The sequence below is a fragment of the Panicum virgatum genome, chromosome 5K (genome assembly GCF_016808335.1).
Source record: "Panicum virgatum strain AP13 chromosome 5K, P.virgatum_v5, whole genome shotgun sequence".
In the NCBI taxonomy this organism is placed as follows: Eukaryota; Viridiplantae; Streptophyta; class Magnoliopsida; order Poales; family Poaceae; genus Panicum; species Panicum virgatum.
Window position 1 is genome coordinate 6,667,574 of NC_053140.1, and position 9,737 is coordinate 6,677,310.

General features: G+C 45.1%; 1 pseudogene; it reads right to left on the minus strand.

Moving 5' to 3' along the window:
- Positions 1–367: 367 nt before the first annotated feature.
- LOC120709620 lies at positions 368–1,244 on the minus strand (annotated as a pseudogene).
- Positions 1,245–9,737: the final 8,493 nt, after the last annotated feature.

Below are 9,737 nucleotides of genomic sequence, written 5' to 3' on the forward strand. Positions count from 1 at the left end.
CCGATGGCCCATGAGCAACCAAAATGCAGCTGCCTTCGGCAGCCAGCTCCAGCTCCAGTCCAACAGTATTTTCCTCTCACACCACTCTAGCCATCAGCTCCAGCTCCAGCTCCAGCCAGCCTAACAGTATTTTTCTCTCACACCATTCCAGCTCCAGCCTCCAGCTCCTGCCAGCCGAACGCATCATGTTCACTCGAGTTGCTTAATTAGCCCATCATGTTCACACTATCAGATACTAACTAGATTACTACCCAACCAAATCCAGGATTCCAACCTCACTCGGGTTGCTTAATTAGCCCATCATGTTCAGCCAGGTCCGCCGCGCAAGGAACACGCTGTATTCTTCAACTATCATCGAATCCTTCACCTATGTCCTGTCGCCGAGGAAAACATCAGTGAGGACGGTCTTGGAGTGCATCGACGCCTTGAGGATCGCCAGGCCCTGCAGCAGAATCCATCAATGCATGCTTCAAAAATCACAACTTGAATGCAAGAGTCAAGACCAATAGTAGCTAGAACAAGTGAACAACTATCTTCGAATCGATCCATGATGATGGTAGATTCGCCGCTCACCTCGTTGTAGCGGAGCCGCACGGTCCTCTCCTGGAGCGCGGCGAGGTCCGTCACGCCCAAGGAGCCGAGCTGCGCGACGCTGGAGATGGCGGTCATGGGAGCGTGCGGCGTGATGGTGAGGTCGTCCAGCACAGTGTAGGTCGCCGCCGCCGTGGATCCATCGCTGGAGGTGCTCTGCTCCAGGATCTGGCTGGGATTGGCGAGTCCGGACCAGGCCGGCGACACGTAGTGGAGCTTGGCCGTCATCTCGTTGGTGCAGTTGGGGCAGCGCGTGCCACGGGCGTCCGTCATGTACGAGCCGCAGTTCTGGCCGCCGCGGTGGTGGTAGCTGTAGTTGTAGTGGCACCTGAAGAAGATCCTTGACGGCTCGAACGACGACGCCGGCATGAGGAGGAGGGAAGGGGTGGGGCGGGGCAGCTTGTCCTTGGCGGCGCCGGGCTGGATGTAGGCGTAGCCGAGCTTCTCGGCGCTCGCGAAGAGGTTGCCGACGCTGCCGGCCCCTCGGTGACCGTAATCCGTCTCGACCAGCGTGACGGCGGTGGCGACCGGCAGGGCGAGGAGGGAGAAGAGGATGTCGACGACCTCTTGCTCGCCTCCGCGAACAGCACGCGCTCGGACTTTGTGTCGATGAGGAGCTTCATGCAGGGCGGGGTGGTGGTCGCCGCCGCCATCCTCGACTGCTCGGTGGTGGTGGGGTGGAATTCGTAGGCGGTGGATTCCAATCGGGAAGGACCGAAGGAGAGAGCCAGAAATGTGGTGTGGGGTTTTGGTGTGTGTGCGTGGGGTGGAGTGGGGGACGTGCCTGGGAGGCGGTGACAGGAGCAGGTCGCGGCGGCGCAGCGCAGATGCAGGGAGGCCGACCAGTTCGGGGTAGCCGTCTGGCAAGCAGCATTGACGGGCGGCTTTTATATTTTTATATTTTTTAAAAACATTATTTATAGAAACATATTTTCGGTTTCACATTTTTACAGTTTTGTACCTATATGTAAATTGTTTTTGCACGGAGGCCCCTGGTGGGAACCTGCCGCCCCGTGCCGGGCGGCAGGCACCTGCCGCCCGGTGGAGAGGCGGCAGGCAGCCTGCCTCCCGGCAGGGGGTGGCAGGCTCCCCCAAATATAAAAGCTGAGCGAATTCTAAAGGGCGGATCAATTTGATACAATGAACGAAATTTAAATTGAACCTTAAACAAAATACCACATAAGATATTACATTGAATGTTTCATTCATTACAACCAAATTCTATAAAAATACGCACTACCAACTAATTAAACAAGACAATTAGGTATACTACATACACAATCACTGTGTTCGGCTGCTGGGGAGTGTGCTGCTCAGCAACAGCAGCCAGCAGCTTCGAGCAGCAGCCTAGCAGCGCACCAAGCAGCACAGCAGCAGCCAGCAGCAGCCCGGAATCAACCAGCCGAACACGGTGAATATACTTAGTTTCGTACAAACAAATACATTGGAATATGTGTCGTGCACAACTACATGCGGCGAATTCTTGTAGGTGGAGCCGACCCATCCGTTGGATTCCCGGAAGGTCCAGCCTCGGCAGCAGCAGTGGGTATTGAAAGCTATGGGCACTTCTTGTAAGTGTGACCGTCCGCTCCACACAAGTTGTAACGTTTTTTCTTCATTCCAGCCACGGACTCGTCCATTCCGTTCCGGATACGATGTGTCTGCCGTCGGCCTATGCCCCTCTTTGTAGCTAGATCAGGGATGAGCATTGGATGGGGATTTTTTTAAGTGAATGGGCCTAGAATACCGATGCCGTATATCTCATGACACCAAGTTTGTATTGGTCAGCCCCTTTAGAATTCGCTCAGCTTTTATATTTGGGGGGAGCCTGCCGCCCCCCTGCCGGGAGGCAGGCTGCCTGCCGCCCCTCCACCGGGCGGCAGGTGCGTGCGGCCCGGCAGGGGGCGGCAAACTCCCACCAGGGGCCTCCGCGCAAAAATAATTTACATGTAGGTCCTTGCCGCCCCCTGCCGGACGATAGGGTACAAAACTGTAAAATGTGAAACCGAAAATATATTTCTATAAAAAACATTTTTAAAAATATATAAATAAAAAAGTCGCCACGAACACGGCGAGTCGCGCCGGTCGAGTGGGCCGCCATCATGGCCCATCTACAGCAAAAGCGGCCCAGAAAAAACTTGCCACACCGAACCGTGTTGAGATGCCAAAAAAATTTAAAAAAGCATCACATCACATATTTGGACATATTAATAGAGTACTAAATTAAATTTATTTATAATTTTTTTTACATGGATGTAATGTAAATCGTGAGACGAATCTAATGAGCCTACTTAATTCATAATTTGCAACAGTAATGCTACAGTAACCATCCGCTAATTATGAATTAATTATAGATTAATTAGTTTCATTAAATTCATCTCACGATTTATAACCCATTCTGCAAAAAAATTTGTAAATAAATTTCATTAGTACTTCGAAATAGCAAAAAAATTTAAAATTTTTTTTTACACCTAAACATCTGAACACGGCCCGCAATTCGAACTCAGACCCAATCAGGCTCAGGAGTCACCGGAAGCTAAAGGCCGGCACGATGCAAATAGGAGTCTTATCCTGCTGGCCTGGCCTGACTTTGCAGCAAGACAACAGACCAAGCCTGAACAACAGACCAAGCAGTGTAATTTACTTGTGTTGATTTGTGTTTATTGGTCGGCAGTGTGCATAGATACTCGTACTTCCTCCATATAGAAAATAAATGACGTTAACAGCGACACGATCTTCAAAACAAAATTTTGATCTTTTTTTTAAAAATATTTGTTGAAAAGTGATATATGTATATTTTTATAAATGTGTTTCTTAAGACAAATCTATTCATATAATTTTCATTTTTTCAAACTCAATAACTTAAAAGTTATTCATAATTTATATTCTCAATGTTTCACTTAAATCTTGTCCAAAATGTCATTTAAATCTTATATAGAGGGAGTATGCATTTGTGTTCACTACTGCCTGAGTCTGGCTCGACGGCCGGTGGCCGGTGCCGCGACCTCGGGGCCTACTTGCCCAATGGGGTATTTAGATGAGGTGACAATGATATCTAAAAAACAAACGTTAAATATAGATTAATTATCAAATCTTATATAAAAAATTGATTATATTGGGCTACATTAAATATATAGCAATAATAAATTAATTAAATTTAATAGATTCATCTCATAACACTAGCAGACCGGAGCCAACACGTAGTATAATTATCTTATATCTAGTCTTTCTAGTTGACATCCAAATGTATCCAACTAAAAAATTAATGCAAAATAGTCAAAATGGTCCCCAAACTTTTTACAAGGGGTCAAGTTCATCCTTAAACTTTCAAAAGAGTCAATATGGTCCCTCATCTCTATTTTTTGGCCCAAACGTGTCCGGCGCTGCACGGTGCCATGAGATGAATGTGAAATATCCATTTTGCCCTTGATACTGAGAGCTTCTTGTGCTGCTCATCTTTGCTTGTGTCTTTCTTACTTTTTTTGGTTTCTATTTGTTTCTTACATTCAGAAGTCTCATGTACTTATATGTGCCCTGCTTCTATCGTATGTGCTCAACATTTAATATTATGTTTTCAATAAAATTCTATAATATCAAACACAGAGCCTTTTGTATGTGCTCTGCTTCTATCATTTTAGTTAAACAATGGGAAGCAATAATCTGATTAAGTTACACGGGCTATGTGTTTTTTCATGATCAGAGAAACCTGTAAAAAAAACCAGGCGGGTGCTTGCCCAACCGAAGGCACATGGGGCCGGCTGTATCCATTGGATCCTTAAACTACACTGCAAACACACAAAAAGAAACATAAAACAAGTAAGAAAGGCACAAGCAAAGATGAGACGCACAAGAAGTTCTAAGTATCAAGGGCAAAATGGACATTTAACATTCATCCCATGGCACTCCGCAGCGCCACATCAGCATAGGGACACATTTGGGCCAAAAACGTGAGTTCAGGGACCATATTGACTCTTTTGAAAGTTCGAGGACGAACTTGACCCCTTGTAAAAAGTTTGAGAACCATTTTAGCTATTTTGCCAAAATTAATCTTTGAATACAAACACATAGTACACCTCTAGATCACCATGAAAAGCGGTCAAGAAAATCTCGTGGACTCGTGCCTGACACCGAACACACATGAGACAAAGCGCGCCAATCAGCCAAATGAAGGCGACCATTGCGCACACGCACATTCGGATCCAGCGCAAGATCAAGGACATCGCCAATGAGGAAATAGAGTTTTTTTTTAACTAGTAGCCATAAAAGTATTAAACTAAATAGAGAGAGCCGCAGCGGATGGCCCATAAATCCATGATAAACCAAAGGAAAAAGTCCTTTTTGCCTCCCTGAACTATGGGTCGAATTTGAGTTTCCTCCCTAAACTCGAAAACCAGAAATGTTTGGGCCCCGAACTTACGAAACCAGGCATGCGACCTCCCGGAGACCGTTTTTAGGCGGTTTTGTCGACGTGGCGCCCTGTCACCAGTCCGCCGTGGAGAGTGGACCGAAGACGTGGCACTGGGCCCACCTATCAGTGAGACGACCTGGGAGTCCAATAAAAAATGGCGACGCCGCCCTCTCCTGCCTCTCGCTCGCCATTCCCCATCCAGCCGTAACCCTGGCGGGCTTCGCAGGCGGGACACATAGGGCGACCTCCGGCGAGCGGGACACATAGGGCGACGACTGCACACTGCTGGAGTTCCCAGGCGGACCGAAGGAGTCGACCGGGGGGAGCTTCGCCGCGACGGTGAGGTAGGATTCGATTATTGAAGTTGTGCTGGATTTCTTGAATCTGGTGGTACAATGTATAGATTAAGGGACTGTTAGGTAGATGCGGTTGGTTTTTTAGTCATTGTTGTTGTTGGGCAGTGGGGAATTGAATTCTTTTATCGTTGTTGGTGGATTTGTATATTGGTCGCGGTCTTTGTTTAATCGATGTTTGTCAGATTTGGTCTGAGTAGTAGCATTGGGTGTGCATTTGCGCAGGTAGGCCAGAACATCAGATATTGCAATGGATCCGCTAGACACACTTGCAGTGAGGTTCCATTTTGGGGGGGAATTCCTGAATGATGGCAAAAAAACGCACTACTGTGGAGGCAACGAGGCAATGTCTGACATAGATAGAGATAAGATTTCTCTACCAGAGCTAGTGGGTCACCTGCGCGACCATTGTGTGGTGAAAGAAGGAATGTTAATGCATTGGTTGTTTCCTAGAAAAGAGTTAGAGAATGGCCTGCGTGTTTTGGTTGATGACAAGGCATGCCAATACATGTCTGACTGCATCACAGATGGTGGAGTTGCAGAGATTTATGTTGAGGATGAACCAACAGAGATGGAAGAAGATGAAGATGGTGGAGAGGCAAATGCAAGTGATTTTGAGGATGAGCTAGTGGATATGGCTGATGGGGGAACAGAGACCGATGATGGTGAACCAGCATGTGATGAAATTGAAGAGGTGCAGACAGATCAGTTGGTTTGCATGAAAGCAAGATCTGAGTCTAGGGAAGAAATTGAGAGGCAGATCAAACAGCTTACAAATTTTTACAGGAGTCCAACCAAGAAGGGAAAGGAAGTCTGTGAAAGCAGTGGGAAGTCAAGTAAAGATGGCACTGGGCACAGGGATGGGTCAGAATCTTTAGAGGACAGTGACTATGTACCTGGTGATGCTTGTTCTTCTGAAGAAGATGAAGAAGCAGATGAAATATTGAAAAGGTTCAAAACCTTTAAGAAAGGCCTATTTCAGGTTAGGGACAAACTGTGACTCAGTAGATAATAATTTGTGTGAATCATTCAACAAGTGGATAGTTGAGGCTCGGTTCTATCCTATCATCACCATGCTTGAGACCATTAGAATGAAAGTCATGGTTAGGATCCAGGAACAAAGGGCCAAATCAGAAAGGTGGATGGGAAGAATTTGTCCAAACATTCTCAAGAAATTGAATGCCTACATAAAACTTTCAGGATATTGCCATGCAATAAGTAATGGGGCAGACAAGTTTGAGGTCAGGCATTGGGATCACAGGTTCATAGTGGACCTCCAGGAAAGAACTTGCTCTTGTAGGTACTGGCAGTTATCTGGATTGCCTTGCTGCCATGCAATATCCAGTATATATTTCAAGACAGGATCTCTTGAGAACTTCATTGCATATTGCTATCCAGTGGATAGCTTTAAACTGACATCCAAAGGCAACAAAAATGTCAAGAGTGGGGACTGTTATTAGATGTCAGAAGTGTAAAGGTGTTGGGCACAATAGGTCATCTTGTGAGAAGAGGAGTGCCACAGCTGCTGCATCTGGTGGCCAGTCTGCAACAGTGCCACCTGCTCCTGCTCCATCTTCACCACCTACACTTCCTCTAAGTTCCACAAATCAAAGCACCAACAACAGTAAAAGGAAGGTCCCCTCACAAAATGCAAGTAAAAAATCTGTTGGGACAGCTACTGTCACCAAAAAGGTAAATTCATTTTGTCACAAACTTTACAACATTGAGTTGCTGGACATAATCATATGACATTTTTCTTGCCAATGCTTGCAGTCAAAAACATTAGGCCTTGCGCATACCAAGACAAAGGCCAGGGTTAACACTGCTTCAACTAGGACAGCTACTGTCAACCTAAATGCTTCTGCAGCAACTTCCAATGTTACAATCAACATCAAAGCTGGATCAGCATCAGCCCAGTGCTCTGCACAAGAACCCTTAAAGAAGCAACATCAACAGAAACCATCGACTTCAAATGCACCAATCCTCTTTCTCCCTCCCTGGGATTCAGCTAAGCTTTGATAAAAGATGAGCTTGTCATCTATGCTACACTTGGTTGTCATGTATGCCAAACTTATGGCTTTGGTTGTGATGTCATGTATGCCAAACTTATGGCTTTGGTTGTCATGTGATGTATCTGAGACAAATTTGTGTTCTATGCAAACAATTTGCCTGCTATTTTCTATGTTTCACATTGTTGTCAACATAACTACCACTCTATTGTACTTGGACATAAATCAATATAACAGATTGCTTCACAGAATAGCACAAACCACAAATTGCAAACCACAGAATACCACAATATCACAGGTTCACAAACCTGTTAGATAGATATCCAACACATACCAGCATTGTTCACAAACCACACAGATCACCTACTACACCTTCAGCTCGATCATTGACCACACAGTTCACATACCAAAACCTACCACATTCAGCTACAATTGTCAGTCACCCCTAACCATGTTACCAGGACCATTTCCTAACCTAAGCACTTGAACACTGCTCCAGCAGCAACAGAAGCAAGGATACCAAAGATCCAGAACCTTGCCATCGCTGGCTTCCGCGCATTTGTCTTGTCGCCAGCAATCAAGGCTTCATTTGCAAGCTTCAGCCCACAGATCTCCTTCTTCTGCTGCTCCATTTTCACCACAACATCAGCAAGAGCAGCCTTCGGCTCCATCCTTTCACGCTTCAGAGTCCAAACTGCGTCACGCAAGTCGACGAGCAAAGAAGCGACGAACGGATCCACAGGACCTTCATACCATCCCATGAAATTGCAACCTCCAGACTGCAATGTGTACCCAAACCTCCAGACATTATATCTCGAGCAAGTATGGACAGAATGGGATATGTAAGTTTGTGCTCATGCCACCAGTTTAGAATGTTGAAATCATCATCAAAAACATGTGACAGTGTCACTGTCCAAGTAAGAAGACAGCTCAGAAACAGATGCAATAGCAGGAGCAGATGCAGATGCAAGGGGAGTTGAAGAATCAGAAGCAGGACCCCCATATATCTTACCCCATGCTGTTCTTTTCTTACCAGTAGATCCTGCTGCTTGAGAGAGCCTTTGCAACCGAACTGCACCAAACTTGGTTTCATACTTGTTAAACAGTTTGTATAATTCAATTCTTACCTCTCCGAAGTAATTGGTATAATCAGTACCAATGGTCTGAGAAAGAAGCTGGAGAACATTATGAAAACCTCTTATTTTGGCTCTAGGATATAAAATGAATGCAAAGAAATACAAAAGAGGTATGTTGTGCCAGTACTTGAGGAACTTTAGTTTCATTGGAGTAACAATGTTCATAAGCAAGGGATCAGTGAGACTGGAATGTAATTGACCAGCAATGTCAAGAATATGATGCAGCTTCAAAGGACTGGTAGGATAGTAAACACCAGATAAAGCAACAGTGGAATCATAAAACAATTCAAGAATCTCCATAATCTTTTCAGTAACAGCCCAATGACCATCACTTAGTAGTGGCTCACCATTAACCAAACCATAGTTAGCACCAATGAAGACAGAGAAGGTGGATCTGTATGGTATAAGGTGCTTGAGCATGATATAAGTAGAATTCCACCTCACATCCATATCCAAACCAAACTTACGAGGCTTAACCCCCTTAGCAAGACAAAAGTTATGAAATTCAGCAGTACGTTGGTTGGAAGAGTTCAAATAATAAATTGCAGTCCTAAAAGCCTCAAGATAAGACTTGATCCTCTTCAAACTAGACTTGACAATGAGGTTTATAATGTGACAAGCATACCGCTGGTGCAAGAGACCACGCAATGTTCTCTCAATGCCATGTGTTTGAGGGTCAGGACCAAGGTAACCAAGAAATTTGGGAATAAGTCTTGTCATAGCAGAAGTATTTGAAAAAGCATTATCAAGTGTGACAGAAAACACCTTATCCTTCAAACCAAACTCAGTAACAACAGATTCAATACGTTCAGCAATGTTAACACCAGAATGGGAGACATCAATAAGCCTAAGACCAAACACCCTCTTCTCTAACTCCCAATCAGTAGAAACATAATGGATAACATCACTAAGATAGTCTTCCTTAGCATTGCCAGACCAAATATCAGATGTAAGGCACACAGAAGAAAAAGACTTCAAGCATTCAATTAGAGAATAACGGCGATCAAGGATCTCTAGATCTCTAGAAGTGGTTTGCCTGAAACTCTAGCAAAATGAGGATTGTGAGCACGCTGAATGTATTCTTCAAACGCATCCTTGTAACCAAAACCTAGAGGCAAATCAAGTCTAGCAATTAAACAGCACAACTCTTTACGAGCAACATCAGGCTTATACTCCCATGTATGGACAGAACCATCATGATTGAATTGCAGACGAGACTGAACTAGAGCAGCATGCTTAA